Source organism: Gopherus evgoodei, chromosome 13, assembly GCF_007399415.2.
Source record: "Gopherus evgoodei ecotype Sinaloan lineage chromosome 13, rGopEvg1_v1.p, whole genome shotgun sequence".
Classification (NCBI taxonomy): Eukaryota; Metazoa; Chordata; order Testudines; family Testudinidae; genus Gopherus; species Gopherus evgoodei.
In genome coordinates this window covers 27,083,025-27,102,541 of record NC_044334.1, presented here as the reverse complement: position 1 = coordinate 27,102,541, position 19,517 = coordinate 27,083,025, and the positions used below count along the sequence as shown (strand labels likewise).

The window sequence follows — 19,517 nt, the reverse complement described above, 5'->3', positions numbered from 1 at the left end:
AAGCTGGAGCCGGCCCTGATTACAGCAGAGCACTCTGGTGTGCTCTGCTATTCACATCTCTTTGGTCAGCACCATAAGGCAGTGTAGATATGTCCCAAGTCTCTCACTGTAAGGTATTTTTGGCTTTTTTCTGCATCTTCTCCAATTTTTCAAAATCCTTTTAAAAATCTGGACAAAGGAACAGTCTGCACTATTCCATCTGGCTGTGATGGAATCTGTGGCTGCAATTATAAATTCTAGTCTTTGTATTCTTTCAATCTGGATTTTTCTCTGTTGATTTTGAAACTGAGAGCAAGGAAGAGATGAAGAATGTGATTAATGGAATCTTCGATCAGCTCCGTGGGGATCGCCGTGGAATTACGCAGTTTGCAAGTCAAGAGTTGCAAACCAGTCTTGCCAATCTAGAGGTGGAATCATTGATGCTAGGGTCACTATTCTGAACGTTATGTGATGAATGAAGATGCTGATCCTGCTCAAATGCAAAATGGGATGTCACCCTTCTTTGGTATCAGGAAGGCATTGGAGTAGAAACATCTTCCTCAGAATTGAGATGGAACGTCTTTTATTGTTGTGAGTGACAGAAATGAATGCACCTCCTGATGCCACTGTCTCTCGTGAGATAAGTCTCTGAAGAGGAATGTGGAAGGGGGTAGGGGATTGGCACAGTATTGTAGGTTGAGATGTAAGAGTGGCTAAGGCAGAAATTCTCTTTTTCTGGTATTTCTGACTCTTCCTTGGGGGTCTCTGATGATCTCTGGTGATAGAAAGTACCTGGCCTATGTCTCTGTCTTGAAAAAGCATGTGGATTTCCCTGTTTTCTTTCAGGGGTGGATATATACCCCACGAGATCACAATGTTGCTTGTGAGTCATTCAAAGTACAAAGGGTATCATCAGTATATTTAACTAAACAGATCCCTCAAAAGGCAAATAAAGCATGAGATGGGGTATTAGCTGGTGTCAGCTAGAGACCACCAAATCACACTAGGGAACACGATGACAGGCTTCTTATGCGCCTATCTATAATATGTAGGAAAAACAACTTTGTGATCATGGGAGACTTCAATCTGAGTAACGTATGCTGGAGGTCTCATGCTGCCAATACTAAAACATCCCTGATATTTTTAAATATGATTGATGACAATTTCTTAACTCAAAAGGTGTTGCATCCGATGCAGGGGAATTCTATATTAGACCTCATCTTGACAGATAATGAGCTACTGGTCACAGAACTTAAAGTTAATCATAGCTTAGGTACAAGTGATCATGACTTGATCATGTTTATAATGTGCAAACAGAATAATGTCCAGACCAGGAATATCTAAACTGAGTAATTTAAAGGGGCCAGTTTCTCAATGCTGAAAACAATTGTGAGTCAAATTAGCTGGCAGGAAGAATTTAATCAGAAAAATGACTGATAATTGGGAATTGTTTAAGAACACTTAACTAGATGCCCCAAAAATCACAATCCCAGAACTGAGGGAGAAGGCTGTCTTGATTAAAAAAACCTACCTGGTTTAAAAGGAAAGTGAAGGCAGCTATTTAACAAACCCTAATGCAGGGATAGGCAACCTATGGCACGGGTGCCGAAGGCGGCACGTGAGCTGATTTTCAGTGGCACTCACCCTGCCCGGGTCCTGGCCACAAGTCTGAGGGGTTCTGTATTTTAATTTAATTTTAAATGAAGCTTTTTAAACATTTTAAAAACCTTATTTACTTTAATATATAACTAAACTATTGTTATATGTATAGACTTAGAGAAAGAGACCTTCTAAAAACGTTAAAATGTATTACTGGCACACGAAACCTTAAATTAGAGTGAATAAATGAAGACTCGGCACAGCACTTCTGAAAGGTTGCCGACCCCTGCCCTAATGTATTACAAATGGGAGTCTCACGGAGTTTGGTGGAGACAAGGACCTGCACCCCCGCCTTTCTGCGATTCACATGACTTTTAGCCAGCCAGTAAAAGAGAAGGTTTATTTAGACGACAGGAACACAGTTTAAGACAGGCCTTGCAGGTACAGATAACCGGACCCCTTAGTCAGGTTCATTTTGGAAAGCCAGGGGAGGCCAGGAGGCCTGTCTGGCCTCCCCTCCATTTTCCCAGCCAGCTTCAAACTGAAAAACTTTTTAGTCCCTCCTCTTCTTTTGTCTTTTTTCCAGGCCAGGAGGTTACCTGATCTTTTTGTTTTTTAACACCTTCAGCTGGTATCTTTGTAGAGGAGGGGCCCAGGCCATTAGTTGCCAGGAGACAGAGTGTTGGCCATTTTTTGTGCAGACAGTATTACAGGGGCCCTTTTGGGCTCTTCAACAATTACACACCCTGATCCCCCCACCTAGATACCTAAGAAATGCATAGGGGAAACTAAGGCACCCACACAGTATTCAGAGAAAACATTAAAAACATTCCCACTTCGTCACAGGAAGAAAGGAGAAGTTGACAGTAATGAATATAGATCAGAAGATAGGAATTGTAGAAAATTGATAAGAAAAGCAAAGGGCCAGAAAGCAAAATCTATAGACAGCAGAGTTAAAATCTATTAGGAACAAAAAAAAAATCCTGACAATAGCACTAGATGGAAATGGTAGAATTATCAATAATAATGCAGAAAAATCAGAAGTGTTCAATAAATATTTGTATAATATTATTAGCTGGCAATTTGTATTTCTGCCAGATATTTTCAATGAAAACAAGAATAAAAAATTGTTTTCAGTGAAATTTTCAGCAGAAAATTTCAGCTTTTCATCAAAACCCAGAACCCACTGTTTTCCCTCTAAAGATTTTAAGTTCCTGGCAAAAACTGAAAAACTCTAGAAGAAAGTAGACACTTTCCACAAAGGTTTTGTGCAATGGAATACCCAACTGTCCTTTCAAAAAATGGTTTCAGTGGAAAAATTTTGACTAACCCTATTTTATGTATTCAAAGCACAGGTTTCATTGAGCTCAGGTTAACTGTGAGCACTTCGCACTTCTGCAAATGTAGCCTCAGTGGTGAAAGCTGGACTCCACTGCCATCTGTGAAAGTTTTTCCATTTACTCCAAAAAAGCCAGGATTCCCTCCCAGGTGTCTGAAGTTGGGCACCCATAAAATGAGTAATACCTTATTTGAAAGCCTGTGAAAAGTTTGGTTTAAGTGACCTGCCAGTATCACACAGGAATTTTGTTATATTACTAGGAATAAAATCCCACTCTCTAGACCAGTGGTCCCCAACTTTTTCGTCTGGCGGGAGAAATTCAGGAGTGATGCCTCTCGATGACGTCACTTGTCGATGGCAAGCGGCGTCATCGAGAGGCGTACCTGCTGAAATGATGCTGAAATTCAGCGGCATTTTGGCGGGTGCTCTCCCAGGGGCCAGGATGTGGGCGCATTAAGATGCCCCCGCAGGCGCCATGGCGCCCGCAGGCACCACGTTGCGGACCCCTGTTCTAGACTGACATTCACTACCTTAACCACAAGACCACGTGTTCTCTTCCTGCAAGCCTATGCCTCATTCACTTCACACCTTCCAACTTCTACAACAAATGAGACAGAGGTCCTTCTACAAACAGCCTCATTCACTGCAGAACGCTGGTTCATCCCCAGAGCACTGTTTGTCCTGTACAGTCATAGAGTCATTGAATTTAAGGCCTGAAGGGACCATCAGATCATTCAGTCTGACCTCCTGTGTATCGCAGGCCACCAACATCACCCAGCATCTGCACACTAAATCCAACAACCAAAATTACACCAAAGTAACCCTTAAGAAACTAAACTATTGTGCACAACAGGAAGAGAACAGAAGGGACCAAGGTATACAGGTGCCTGAAGCCCCTGGATTGGCAGCGAATTGATTTAATGAGATATACCCAGATGATCCTAGCAAATGACCTACACCCACACTGCAGAGGAAGGTGAAACACCCCCAAAGTGCCTTCCAGTCTGATCTGCCAGAAAATTCTGCCCAACCCCACATATGGTGATCAGTTAGACTCTGAGCACATGACTAAGAACCAGTTAGCCAAGCACCTGAGAGAGAGAATATTCCATACTACCTCACAGCACTGGCCACCCTGTTCAGTGTCCCATCTCCAGCTGCGACCTTTTCTGATGCTTCAGAGGAAGGAGAGAAAAACAAAAAAATATGAATATATCAGGTGGGGGATGATTCCTTCCTGACCCTACAGGTGATTGGCTGAAGTCCTGAAGCATGAGATTTTGGGAACATAAGACATCATGAACTGGAAAGACTCACCAAGCCCTGCCTCCCAACCACAACAGAAGCCCCACTCATAAATGTATCAAGCTCTATCTTAAGACTAATTAAGTTGTTTGCCCACAGAACTCCTGTTAGGAAGCTGTTCCAGAACCTCACTTCTGTCATTGTTAGAAACCTTCTTCTAATTTCCAGCCTAAATTTGTTCATGGCTCATTTATTCCCATTTGGTTTTGTGCCAACATTATCCATTAGCTTAAATCGCAAATCTCCCTCCCTGAGGTGTAAACCCTGACCACGCCCTGTATGTAAGTATAGCGCACAAACAGATCTCCTCCTTGGTGAATGAGGCAGGGACCTTGTGGAAATAAATCATGTGTGATCACATACTTAAAGATTGTATGACGTGTACAAGGGGGCCAAATTAAGGCTGCATTAGGAACCTTAATTCTAGCATTTCCTAACATTCAAGTGCTTGACTTTCCATCCATAACATTATTTTAATGTAGTTTTTTTTAATGTAATTTCTTATATTTTTAAAAAGCAAATTGATTAAAATGGAAATTTTATTATGTGGAACCATAGTGATCCCTACATGGGACAACAGCAGGGCTGGGTCCTTTAGACTCACAGCACAGACCTCTACCTCTAGAGATAAGATAACTGATAGCAGTAGCAAGCTGTTCTCCTCAATATGGACCAGTCAGTACAATGGGATGAGATATACAGTGGTTTTTACAGCTATTGGCTAACAGCAGACTCAGGGTACTTGGCTTCATTCCTATGTTTTTCCAGAGAGGAACATATAGACTCTTCTACGCCTGTGCCCTAACCTGTCCCTGACATCCCTCTCTGCTCCTATTCCCCCTCACCCCTGATTCCTTTCACTATTCTCTGTGCTCCCATCCCACCACCCCTTCTTCAGCTCCTGTCCTACACCTAGGCATTCCAATCGGGGTGCAGGCAGCTTCTGGCTGGAAGCTGAAACCAAACACATTCAAATTAGAAATAAGGCACCAATTTTAACAGTGAGGGTCATTAACCATTGGAACAGACTATCAAGGTGGATTCTCCATCTCTTGATATGTCCAATCAAGACCGGATGCCTTTTTGGAAGGCATTTTAGCCAAATGCAAGTTATTGAGCCCAGTGCAGGGTCAAGTGGTGAAATTTTCTGGCCTAACTGGCTTTGAATCTGCACACTGTAATTTACATAATTTGGCTACATCTGGTTGGATTGTCACAGGAGCAGCAAAAGGCACATCCCTGATATCATAGTGACCCTGCTGCAAAATGTAAAGTCCCTGCTCCAAAGACTCGGGGTGCTGGAGGTTCTTAACAAAAAGGCTGTAAATATTTGTAAACATGGACAAAACAACATATTTCGCCCTATAATCTCAATCTGGAAAGTGGTTGAATAACTATCTGAAATTTAAAAAAAAAAATTTGATCGAGGCAGACACCAAGCATGAGACATTTCAGCCCAAAGGATTACAGTTTGGCAAAGTTCTAAGCCAGGCCTGCCCAACATGCGGTCTGGGGGCCACATGCAGCCCACGTGGGCTCACTGTGCGGCCCGCGGGGGGTGAGTAGGCAAGCAGCGGGTGAGGGAGGGGAGCTGAGGAGGCATGTAGGCGGGCAGTGGTGGGGGGTGAGTAGGCGAGCCAGGGGACTGAGGAGGTGAGCAGGCGGGCAGTGGCAGGGGGCAGGTGAGCCGGTGGCAGGGGAGGAGGCAGCTGAGGAGGCGAGCGGGCAAGCAGTGGCAGGGGGTGAGCAGGTGAGCGGGGGGGGCTGAGGAGGCGAGTGGGTGGGCAGTGGTGGGGGGTGAGTAGGTGAGCAGGGGGGCTGAGGAGGCAAGCGGGCAGGCAGTGGCAGGGGGTGAGCAGGTGAGCGGGGGGGGATGAGGAGGCGAGTGGGTGGGCAGTGGGGGGGGCAGGTGAGCCAGCAGCGGGGGAGGAGGCGGCTGAGAAGGGGAGTGAAGAGTCAGTGGCTGACCTGTTCTACTTATCTGATCTGGCTCCCATCCCCTCTCCAAGGGTTGCAGCTGTCTGGAGGTGCTGCCTTCCACACCTTCCTCAGTCACACCTCATTCATTCAACAAGGCAATTGATTACAAAGTTGGGGGAAGATCTTATTCTACTTCTAGCAAAAAGACAGTTTTCTTTTACCTTAATTATACTACCTTAAGGGTCCACTATAATATATTACCAAGGTTCAATACCACTGTTTCGGCGGGGAGATGCTGGGGAAGGAGGGTTTGTTTCCATGGGACGGGTGGTGCTGGGGAGGAGTTGTTTCAGGGGGGCGGGGCGGCGCTGGGGGGAGGGGTTCAGCAGAGCTAGGGGGAGGGTTCAGCCATCAGCTGTTTTCTTTGAAGGAATATGGTCCTTACCGCTTTACAAGTTGTGCAGGCCTGTTCTAAGCAAGGGGATGTCACAGGATGACCTTTGTCCTTTAAGAGGAAAAAGGTCAGTGCACCTGTGACTGGTCAGCTGATCCCAAATGGGCTTTAAAAAGGGCAGCTAGTCCTCAGGGAGTCAGTCAGGAGAGGGGCAGGGGAGAGCTGGTAGTCAATAGGTGAGTGCTGTCTGAGACCAGGAAACTCAAGGAGGTCCTTGAGGGAAGCTGAAGGCAGAAGAGCAGCAAAGGGTGTTGTCTATTGACTCTAAGCCGGAGAACCAAAGGCATTGGCTGGAGAGGGCAGAAGGCAGGGGAGCAGCAGAGGGGCTTACCCACTGATATCTCCATACGGGGAGCTGGATGCAGGGGACCAGTGAGAGGGCCATGGGAAGATCAAGCATACTCCCCTGGTGAGGATGATCTCCCAGCCAAGAAGCTGCTGTGAAGAGTGAGGTGTTGGGGTGGCTGTCCTGATAAAAGGACAGGAGAGAGCTGAGGAGGCGTCTGGATGAGGTGGAAGATGCTTGAGTGTGGTATGTGATATGTCAATGGACCTGACTAGAGGGGGTGGTATTTAAGGACTATATGCCCTGGGGTGTATGTTTGGGGACTTTTGTTTATGAAACTAGTTTAATTTACATTTTGTAAGAAACTGGCCCCTGTGAGGTGAACAATTGAGGCAAGAGAGCAGTGGGGGAGTTACTGGGGGTCTCTAAAGAGGGAAACCAAGGCCAGTAAACATGTCATACGATGACCTCCTCCAAGAGGGCATCCCAGGTGGGGCTACCCTGTTAGGCAACCTTCATTAGAGGCGTCATTACTCATGCTGCCTACAATATGGAGTAAACGTGGATGCCATTCATGAGTGGCTAATCCTTGCATGAGTGAAGTGTATCTTTTGGACACAAATGCCCTTTGTTATCTCCAAGCTAAGTGCTTAGTACATTGTTATCTTTACAAGATGGGTGAGGTGATTAAAAAAAAATTACTGTGCTGAAGCTATCTAGTCTGTGAAGTTAGGATTTGCACTGTCGTTGGGTTTAACTAACCAGGGTTACTTATAAACAATGTTCGGGTGATCTCCCAGCCTCCAACACCCACTCCCAGCCTCGACTCATAGCCAGAGTCAGAAGCAAAGAGCATATGCAAAGAAATGGTCGCTAACCTGGAGGCCAAGGCAAAAAAGCCCTGCACAGTATGAACTAGGGCTGTGTCTTCAGGACAGAACAGAGCCAAAGGGTCAACAGCCAGAGCCCCAATCTCCAAGGAGCAATTGGCCTCTGACCTTGCTGACTCAGGACAAGTATTTAATTAACAAGTGGCAGAAATCCCACCTCCTTCCTGTAGCAAATGTGTTCACAACACTCACTTCCTAGTAAGAGTGTCCCACGCCAGTGCTGGACTAGCCTTCCCCACAGATAGCAGGAGCTGTGAACAGACACCCCAGGGAATTACAGGTTGTATGGGGGAGACCAAGAATGAGGTCACTCCTTCCTTTGCCACCCACCACCACCAGCTTACTCCTCAGGGGAAGAGAAAACCCTGCCCCATGGCAACACCACCCACAAAACACACACTACCCTGCCTGTCAGCTACATTCAATCCATCCCTCAGCTACACACCACACACAACCCCATCCCTTAGCTACGCACAATCTCCAAAACACACACAACCCCATTCCACAGCTGCACACTACCTACAAACACACACAGACACCAAAATACACACAGCTAAACACCTCCTCAGCTAAACACCACCACAAACACACCGGTCTGGGACCCTTCACCCACACACCACCTCCAAAACATACATACACACCCCTTCCTCTCTGTTACACACTGCCCCAAACTCACATGCATTCCCCTCCCTGCCTCAGGTATAAACCACCCCCTAAAACACACAACTTCCACCCTCATCTAAGCACCCAAAACCACATGAACAACCCTCCCCCTTCAGCTACACACAACCCTCCAGAACACACACAAGTACCTCTCCTGTAGTCTATACACTATCTCCAAAATATACACACAACTCACCCCGTCACCTACACTTTCCAGAAGAAACATAAACCTGTTCCCTTAGCTACAAATAATCCACCAGAACACACACTCAGAAGCAACCCTCTCCCTTCAGCTACTGAGCACCCCCAAACACACAACCCTCCCCCCTCAGCCATATAAATTTAGCTTATGAAAGACAAGGTTAAGAGATGACTTGATCATATAAGTACCTACATGGATGACTGAAATTTGAAAATAGACGGCTCTTCACTCCAGCAGACAACACTGCAACAAGATCCAATGGCTGGAAGTTGAAGCTAGACAAATTCAGACTAGCAATAAAGCACAAATTTTTAAGGGAGGGCAATTAGCTATTGGAACAACTTAGTGTTTGTAGTGGATTCTCCAACACTGAAAATTTTTAAATCAAGATTCTATGTTCCTCTAATAGATAGGATCTAGTTCAGGCACAGCCACTGGAGTTAAAGTAGAAATGAATACAGGAAAGTTCTTTGGGACCATTGTGATCATCTTGTCTGACCTCCTGACTAACACAAGCCATAGAACTTCCCCAAAATAATTCCTAGAGCAGTGCTTCTAGAAGAACATCCAGTCTTGATTTAAAAACTCTCAGTGGTGAAGAATCCACCATGACCCTCAGTAAATCATTCCAGTGGTTCATTATTCTCACCTTATTTCCAGTCTGAATTTGTCTAGCTTCCACTTCCAGCCATTGGATCTCTGCTAGATTGAAGAGCCCATTATTAAATATTTATTCCCCCTGTAGGTACTTACAGATTGTAATGAAGACACCCCTTAGCCTTCTTTTTAGTAGGCTAAATAGCTTGAGCTCTTTAAGTCTATTGTTAAAGGCAGGTTTTCTAAACCTTTAATCGGTCTCATGGCTCTTCTCTGAACTGTCTCCAATTTATCAACATCGTTTTGAATTGTGGGCACCTGCAATGGACACAGGATTCCAGCAGCAGTTGCACCGTTGTCAAATATAGAGGTAAAATAACTTCTCTGCTCCTACTGGAGATTTCCCCGTTCATGCATCCCAGGGTCGTATTAGCTGCTTTGGCCACAGCTTCACACTGGGAGCTCATATTCAGCTGATTATCATGGCCCCCTAATCATTCAAAGAGTCACTGCTTCCTAGGATAGAGTCCCCATCCTGTAAGTATGACCTACATATTCTTTGTTCCTAGCGGTATAGCCTTACATTTAGCCATCTTAAAATGTGTATTGTTTACTTGCACCCAGTTTATCAAGCAATCCAGATGGTGAGGAAAGGCTGGATTTAGAGATGTTGTGCAGGAACAACCAGGAAGATTTAGACACAGCCTGCATGTGAGGACCTAGAGAGCCTTGAGTAGAAGAGGACACCCAGGTTAGGGGCCCGATTGACAGAGAGGATATTGTAGTTGTCGTGTACGTTGTGACTGAGAAAGGAGAGAGAAAGGACGGCATGGAAGGAAAGATTAAGAGCTCTGTTCTGGCCATGTTGAGCTTAAGTTGAAGCCTGGATGTCCTTGAGAAGATGTCAGAGAGACAGGGCAAGATTTTAGTTTGGCCAGAAAGAGACAAATACAGAGTATAGAGGGTAAATCTATGAATCAACTGCATATTGGTGACAGCTGGATTTCGGTTTGAAAGTGAGATGTTGCTTTTGGTGTTCATGGGCAATGGAAGTGAAAGCCTTGCCAAGTGTTGAAGTGTTTTCCACATGGCTGTAAGTGATGTGCTGTGGCATTAAATCCAAGAGACTTCTCCTTTATCTTCTGCTATGAAGGTTTCAGTGGATAGTGTCGTGGTGCAACCTTCACTGTCACTAAATGTTATCATGCTGCCATTTAATGTGTTCAGATGTTTTTTGAGATGTATCCCATGAACATTGTTTAAAGCAACAATTAGTATTGTTTTACTGGCTGCTGCTTCAGCAGTTTATATTCTCCGGGCTAAAGGGTCATTAACAGAGCTTTCAGTACCACTGCTTTAGTATGTTCTTTGCAAGATGGACTGGAAATGTTCTGACATTAATAATTAAACAAGAGACGCAATTAAGATCTCAAAGATGCATCAATAAACACAGAAACATTGAAAAGTTTCACAGGTGTCAGACTGCACTATGTGGAACTGAAGGATTTCACAACACACAAAATGGTAAGAATGAAACTTTCATTTTGAAGCTGTGAATTATTTTCAAATCTTTTTCGTAGTTTTTAATTTTAGACTTTTGCACAAAAAAAAGGATATGTCTGCGATAGGGTGTGCAAAACCAATAAGGACAGTTTACTAAGGGACATCAACAACCAGAGACTAAGCTGCACTCACAAAATTTGTGCATAAATCCATTACACCCAGAAGTCTCACATTTACCTGTAGAAACAGGAAATTGCATGGGTAACTACTCAGTCGCTTGTGCAAGTGCAGATTTCTGCATGCAAATCCAGGATAGTGTGCCCTTTGCAGATACAGCATTGGTGCTGGAACTAGGGGTGCCAGAGGTGCTGCCACACGTCCTGGCTTGAAGTGGTTTCCATCATATGCAGAGTTCACAGTTTGGTTCAGTGATTCTCAGCACCACCACTATTCAAATTGTCTCAGGACCCCGGTGCTGGCCAATGAAAATGTGACCCTGTTTGCGCCAAAGGGTTTATAGTCCCCACAACTGAGACAAGCAAACTTAGTAGACATTTGAAAACTTTGCCCCCATGTAAATAGGGCTTCTGAAATAGTAGATTTTAATAACAAATGTGTCTGTCATCTTGAAACAACCATATTCCATTTGCCTGGTGCTTTGGTATTTCAGACACTAGCTGTATTTCAAATCAGGTCATAAAAGTAACAATAGTATTTCTTGATCTTCTATAGCACGCTCTAGCTGATGTTCTCAAAGTGCCAGCTTCTGATCCCTTTACTGAGACTGAATGACAGTGGAGTCAGTTGAACTACTCATGGAATGTTTAGACTTCTTTTTCCCCATTCCTGCTGCTTCCAGCTTCTCTGGCCTCTCCCTTCCCACGGTCTCACCTTCTGAACAGCACTACATCTGACGTGCCTCTACCTTCTCCCTCCACGTTGCTGTCATCTGCTGTCCATCCAACTCCTTCCCATCAGCCTTTCTCTCCTGTCCCAGCTCCTGGCTTCCTCTCCTCGCAATCTCTATCACTCATCCTCTGTCTCTTCAGCTTCCATGCTGATGGACCACCTGACCTCTTTGTTGCATGTTTCCTCACTCTGATCTCTTCTCTTGACCTGAAGCCCTACTTCAGTTCTCCCACTCACCCAAATGGCCATTCAACTACTTGATCTTCAGCAAGCACTGCTCTCTCTCTCTCTCTGATTGTTCTATTGAAAAGTTCCCCCTTTCCAACCATCACCTGGTCTGCTTCAGTGTCACCCAGGAGCCCCTATCCCCCATGCCCTGAGACATTACCCAAGGTACAATCTGGACTGATGAACAGCTGTGTCCCTTCAACCCTCCAGACTGGGGTGCTTTTCTCACTGTTTTGCTATGAGAGGTACCACTTCTGGTCTGCTTCCACACAGCCTCCAGTACATAAATTACTTTCCATTACATTGCATGAATGCTACTGCCAACCACTCATGAATTACACTGCAGAACAACACCAGCAAACTCTCCAGTTCCAGACTTTCCCCCAGAAATGTGCATCTTGTACTGCCCAGCCCTCTCCTGGACAATACAATTCATATTAAGTCTGTCATTTATTAATAGAAAATGATAGGCACAAGCCTTATTATCCCAAATGGAGTTTCCCAAACACTTCAGTCCAAACACACTGGTTTAGATAAAAAAATTAAACAAATTTCTTAATTAGAAAATGATATATTTTAAGTGATTACAAGTAATGAGGCATAAACATCAGAATTGGTTACTAAGAAAAGTAAGACTCAACTAATACCTAATTTAATAAGCTACATGAATTCAAAGCAAAAGTCCCTCTCATCACATGTCCCAACAGTCTTACTAGCTGATCCCCTTTCAGACAAGATCTCTCCCTCAGTCCACTGCTGCTTTCCTTGTTCTTCAGGTGTTGTTGATGCACCGGGTAGAAAGATAAGGAGGGAGATATTTTGGGAAGTCTGCCCGCTCCCTTTATTGTCCTTTCTCTTGCACAAGAATCATCTCCCGCTGAGGTTCAGGAGACAGAAAATCTGAGTGGAAGAGAACCTCAAACTGTTACTTTGTTCAAGGTGTAGATTTTCTGCACACACCCTTTTTCCCACCCAAGAGTGGCCACTTCACTAGGTGATTGTCCATTTGTAGACACCTGGCCTTTGGTCTTTGGGGAACTGGTTTGAGGCTGCTTCTCCAGGTTTGGAACATGTCTTAACAGTATACAGAGGAATCGTTTATCTTTTCATGCAATGTTGCTTCACATATTTCACTAGGACAGTAACGATCAGCAAATCATGAGCTTTCAAATGATACCTCCCAATACATACTTTGTCCTATAAAAAGGAGTGCATGTCAGGGTACCGACTGTCACTCTGCCTTTCTGGGTCTTCCAGTTCATCAGCGCCGATGCCTCCATCTGCTCTCAGCCTTCTCGTCCATTTATTTAATGGCTATTGTTGTTGTTTCTCCCCATACTTCACTTTCCTCCACCCTTGACTCTTTTGCCCCTCTCGCTCATCACAAAGTCCATTCCGCCAGCCCATAGCCCTAACTCATTCCCTCCACTCCTGCCCTCACATTGCAAAGCATTGCTGGTGGAAATCCTGTGACCAGGCTGACTTCCTCCACTGCACAGTCATTCTCCTCTCCTTCAGTTCCGCCATCTTCCTAGCTAAATCACTGTGTCAACTTAACTGAATCCCACTGCTGCCTTAATTCAATCCCAGCTACCTTTGACTCACTTCTCAAACTCTTCCCTTCTCCTGTCTCCACTTCTGTCTCTACACAGGTTCTTGCCAATTTATTCCAAGAGAAAGTTGACAAAATACCGTGTAACATTTCCTCTCCCCTTAGCTTGCTTTCCCTTTCTCCCCTGTCACAGAAGTTTATCTGCTCTTCTCTAAACCCTCCACCTTCCCCAGTGACCCTATCCCATCTCCTGATCTCCCTCAAATCCCTCTCATCCACTCCCTTTCTCTTCTCTTCACTCTCCTCCAGCTCCTTCCCCTCATAATGCAAACACACTTTATTCTTTCCTACCTTAAAAAAATCCACCCATGACCCCATTTGCCTCTCCAGCTACGGCCCAGCTCCCTTTCACATATAAGCTTACTGAATGTGCTGTCTACAATTGTTGTCTGAGGTCTCCTCCAGTTCCAGCCTAGAATTTCTCCAATCCAGCTTCTGCTCCTTGCACTTCACTGAAACCGCTGCTACCAAAGCCTGGATAATCTCTTCCTACTGACAGCTCAGAACCAGTACTCCATCCTCATCTTCTTAGATTCATCAATCACCAACAAGGCCATCAACCATGCTCTTTCTTTCTTGAAATCTTGTCCTCCCTTAGCTTCTGTGATTCTGTCCTCTCCTGGTTTTCCTCCTGCCTCACAAGTTGCTCCTTCAGATGTCGTCTGGAGGATGCTCCTCATCCCCCTACTGCAACTTTCTGTGGGGGTTCCACACAGGTCTGTCCTTAGTCCCTTTCTCTTCACCCTCTACACTGGATTTCCATGTAATCTTATCTACCAACACAAATCAAGTACCATCTGTAATAACTCTCAGATCTCTATTGCTACTCCAGACAAGTCTCCTTTTGTCCAAACTAATATCTTGGCCTGCCTCTCTGACATCTATAGCTATCACCTCAAGATCAGCATGGCTCAGACAGAATTCTTAATCACCCCCAGTCCCTTCCCGCTACATCCTTTCTTGATCACTGAGGACAATATCACCATCCTACCTGTCACTAAGGTCCAAAACCTGGGCATCACATTAGACTCCAGCTTTGTCTAGATCCTCACATCCAGGCTAAGTCTAAATCCTGCTGATTGTTTCTGCATAATATCTCTTAGATGCGGCCTTCCTATCCATGCACATACCTAAAATTCTCATGCAGTCTCTCATCATCTCATGTCTTGATTACCACAACATCTTTCTCTCTTGCCTTGATAAATACACTTTTGCATTGCTCATCTCCATTCTGAACGCTGCTGAAAAGATCATTTTCCTAGCCCATCATTCTGACCACTTCATCCCTCTTTTGCATCCCTCCAGTGGCTTTCCCTTTTCTGTTACAACAAACATTAGCTCCTTGTCTTCATTTTCTAGTCTTTTCATGACCTATGCCTACCTCACCTATCATTTCTCCTTCTGCCTCCCATTAGCTCATGATGGGCTTCCATCACCCACTTGTTAAATTTTCAAGCACTCTCCTGCATTCTCCCATGCTGCCCCTTATACTAGTGAGAATTTCCCCTTATCAATGATAGGCCACTGGTGTGCTGAGATCACTGCCTGGCACCCTGACCAATCATGTCTCGTTGTTTCCTTGTACTCCTCCGTCCGTCTGGTGTCTTAGATTATAAGTTTTTTGGGATAGGGACTTTTTGTTCTGTTTGTACAGTGCCTGACATAATGGTGTCCTGGAAGACTATTTCAGAGCTAAAAAGGCAGCCCAGCAGAAAGGTGCCCAAGCCATGAAATGTGGCTCTATAATTCAATCTAAATATCTCAGAGTTGGAGGGGAAGAGTTGTATCTGCAACTTTGCTTTACTCAAGGTCAAGATTTTCACAGCTGGCTGCCTATAGTTAGGGTCCTAAGGCTGTGATTTTCAAGGGGGCCAAATGGCACGAGGAGCCCAAATCTCACAGAAAGTCAGTGGGAGCTGGGCACCCAACTTTCCTGGGCACTTTTTAAAATCTCAGCCTAAGATCATTTTTAAACAGCTGGTTAACTGGACTTAATTTCACCAGTTACATTTGGTGCTGCAGAGTGCTCAGCACTTTGAAAATTCCACCCTTAAATAAATGGCTTGATTTTTAAATGGAACCTAAGAGAGTTAGGTGCCCCCCCAAATCCCAATTTAGATGCCTAAATATGGATTTAGGAGCCTAATTTTAGGGAGCCAAGTTTGAAATCTTGATCCAGCGGTTCCAATTCACTGTCCTGTGCTTTAACTACTAGCCCGTGCATCTTGTGCTTAATGAGTCAAACTTACACTGGAGGCTACTAAGAATAATTAATAAACGTGAGTGCTGTTTATACTGGCAGAACTGATTCAACATTTATCATTAATGAAGCCTAGGAATGGCCCAAACTGAATGTAAAAAGAAATCTGAGGCAGCCGAACCTAAATAAAATGTTGCATTTTGTGCTGATAATGCTAGCAGAGCAGATCAGCTGAACTGTGCTGGCAGTAATAACACACATTGCAGCATATAGGAGCTGCAATCTGTCAATGTTAAATTAGAAGCACCGGCCTGTACCTTTTCTTAGGTTTTAATTTTAAATTAGAGCAAATACTGCGTAGGATGATATAGTCAATCTGTTCAGAAAGCCATAATTGTATCCCGGTAGCAACGTCAACAGAATAGCGTTTAGCATGAACATGATCACAATCTGAGAGAAACAGCTTCTCTGCACTTCAGTTTTCAACCAAAGAGGAATCTATCCATTTGCTGCTCATAAAGCAAAATAATGCACAACCTAAAATAACTGCTTACCTGAGCGGAAAGCCTGGTGCCACAGTGAAACTAAAACATAAGGTTACAAGAAAGCTGTTCAGAGTCCCTTCAGGCAACAGAAAGGGAGACTGGAAATCCTTTGCATTGTATTCCAGTTTAGAAGAGGCTAGAGCTGAGCTACAGCATGTGTAATGCAGCTTGTCCTAGGCTTGCAGCAGGGAGTACAGCCAGTTCTCTTGGGCTGCATGCAGTTTTAATAAAGTAGCTCAGAATGCCAGGGCGGCAGGAATTCTCCCGTAGCCCACCCACTTTCATCTAGCTGCTGCTAGGGCTGTCTCTACCTTTAGAGTCACTCTGGCTTGCTAAAGAACTTCACGCACCTTTCCAAGGGCTTCACTGCCTAAACCGTCTGGGGGCTGACAGGAGGCCTTTGGCTGTGATGTCAGAGTGAAGAAGGCCAGTGAACTTCTCTTGCTTAACCTCTTCACTGCTGTTGGACACTTGTATCTTCTCATGCTGCAAGAATTGTATGATATCAGTATCTGACCCAGTGCTGGCGGCAGACTTAGGGTTACTATTGCGCTGGGAGCTGTCGGGGATGTCCCACTTTAGATACAGGATTTTGTTACTTCCCTGATGTATGGCATTCTCCAGTTGCCCTTAATATATGAGATTATTTTAATCATACGGATGGTCTTGTTTTGTTTTTGGGAGGAGGTTGTACTATCTCCTACTTTATGGAGTTTTTATACTCCCCCTGAAATGTTTGTTTTTTTTAATTCCTCTTGATCTATGGATTGATTTTACTCCTTCTGAACATAGTTTTTTCTTTCATTCTTGCCTGATATGTGACTTTTATTACTCCTCAGTGACATACAGGTTTATTTATTCCCCTTTCATATAGGGTTTCATTGTATCCTCCGATATATGGGATATTTTATTGAGATGCTAAATTTTTTTTACCACATCTGCAAGTGGCTAGTCGGTCCAGCAACCATTTGCACATAAAGCAGGAAGCTTTTCACTAGACCAGCCAAGTCACTGCACAGGCTGCCTCTGCTGCCACATGGGAAAAACCATAACTCCACTTGTGGAGCTTAAATGTAAAGGGAAAAACATTTTTACCAATTCTGCAAGAGGTGGGGAGAAGGGAATTTGAACCTGCGGTTACATACAACTTTGCAAACAGCAAATGTTCCCACTACTCAATGGTATCCCTAGCTCAGGGATAGTGCACACACACCATGCACGTCAGGGAATCCCCCCCTCACACAACACCCACAGTAAGGGATTCCCCCATTTACACATCCCAATAGAGCAAACGCCCTCTCCACTCCCACAGCAAATTAAATCTTTGACCTCTTGCATACAGGACAAGAACCATACTGCTCCGCCACCAGCCACTCAAGCCGTGATTGGGTATGTGGAAGTGTGGTGTTAGTTTTGAGAGTCACTAGCAGGCACAGCACAAGGAGATGTATCTATGTAAACAGGAAATAAAAACATTCATTCAGACCATGGTGTCCTGGCCTCATGGGTCTCTGTAATCACTATCTGGTGGTAGTAGTGGGGTCAAATAAAGACCCAATAGATCACAGAACACCTCTGTGAAACGAGAAACAGAAAAACAACCCCTTCATCCCAGCCAGAACAGCCCAAAAGCTATACAGAGCACACAACACCAAAGAGTCCTGTGGCACCTTATCGACTAACAGACTTAGACTTGCAGCTGTTGGTCTCTAAGGTGCCCCAGGACTCTTTGTCCCTTTTTACAGATCCAGACTAACACAGCTCCCCCTCTGATACTTGACAGAGCACACAGTAAAACACAGAAGAACCTAAAAACAGAGGCCCCAGAAAGAACCATTAAGGGGAGTCCAGGCTGTAACAGGGTGTCAGGATAGGAAAGTAAGGGACACTAAAGATAAGGCTAGGTAGACATGATAAATCGATCCCCAATAGATCATCACTACCTGCCGATTCGGGTAGTGTAGACCTATCCTAGGACTCCAGCAACCTCAGTTTGCCTCTTTAGAGGGCCACACCACCTTGCCACACACAAAAAGGCAGTGGTAGGAATCTAGAGTCTTAAAATATTAGATGTGGTTACTCCTGACCCAGACTTTTCCTGAATATAACAGGAAGAACTAAATAAATCATGGAGTCTCTCTCTCTTTCTCTCTCTCTCTCTCTCTCTCTCTCTCTCTCTCTCTCTCTCCCCACATAAGAAGTTACTGAATGTGTCTGTAAGAGCCTAGCTAGGATGGGAATCTGGAAGCATTTGTAAACAAAGCAGGAAGCTTTGCCATGAGACCAGCCAAGCCACTGTGCAATAAAATTCATCATGGGGCTGTGTAAAATTTGAAAGGAAAGAAGCTAGGAAGAGGGCATCAGTTTGGATTTTTTTTAATCACTTCTGAGAGACTGGATCTGAGACTGGCCCCTTGCACATGAATCTGTGGCCTTTCCAGTGGTCCATCAAACAATTGCCCCCTGTCACTCGGTATTCTCACATGGAAAGAACCGTGCAACACACACACAGGTAGTTTTGAGACATGACACAAAACCTTACAGACCCTGCTACTACCGGTAGGGGTTAGACACATGCAAGAGGTGCACAGACCCTGCCATCCTGTGGTGAGTTAGAGATATGACATCAGTGTCTCTGTGGAAGCGATGCTGCAGGTGGGATGGGCTGTGGGCTGTCAATTTCTCTCGGAATAAGGCAGGCAGGGTTTGTTTTTTTTTCCATAGACTTATTTATTAGAAGGCCAGAAGGGATCATTGATCACCTAGTCTGAACTTCTACATAACAAAGGCCACAGCATTTCCCTGAATTAATTCCTGTTTAAAATTAGCGATGATGGAGACTGGGATATTCTGAAGCAGGGATCCCTCAGTCTCTCCTGTTGAAGCAGGCCTCTTGGCTAATTAAGTAAAGTCATTAGGAGGGAAAGGAGGCGAGGGAGTGAGAAGGCACAGACACAAGAATGATTTTATAGCTGGGGGGCTAGCGCACAGCTATGGGACACCCAGCATCCAGTACCCCTGCTCCATTGACTTTTTAAAAAATTAGTTATTGTCACTTTCTGGGGTTTAACGCAGACCAGTGAGGAGTTGTCACTGCCTGGCCTGTAACCTTAAGCACCTCAGAAGGCTCAGTTACTGTAGCAGCCTTTGCCCAGATGCTCCAGCCAGCACACACACCTGCACTGAGTGTCTGTGAGCTAAGCAGCTCTGATTCAACAATTCTCATTCCAGCACATGCCTGCTTGTTACACACTGACCACACCCTGGTTACACCTGGCAAGATGAT

The 19,517-nt window shown here is 44.8% G+C and overlaps 1 protein-coding gene across 8 annotated transcripts in view; it reads right to left on the bottom strand.

The window, feature by feature from the left end:
- AIFM3 (apoptosis inducing factor mitochondria associated 3) overlaps positions 1 to 16,588 on the bottom strand; it is a 114,419-nt gene extending 97,831 nt beyond the window's left edge. For 3 of the 8 annotated variants that reach the window (XM_030583276.1, XM_030583280.1, XM_030583286.1), the window contains exon 1: positions 16,241 to 16,587. The gene's annotated coding sequence lies outside the window, so the exon portion shown is untranslated. Of the gene's footprint in view, positions 1 to 4,034; positions 4,093 to 13,103; positions 14,902 to 16,240 lie in introns of those variants that run through there. The other 5 variants (XM_030583282.1, XM_030583284.1, XM_030583277.1 and 2 more) reach the window with 4 other exon arrangements.
- Between the last annotated feature and the right edge of the window lie 2,929 nt (positions 16,589 to 19,517).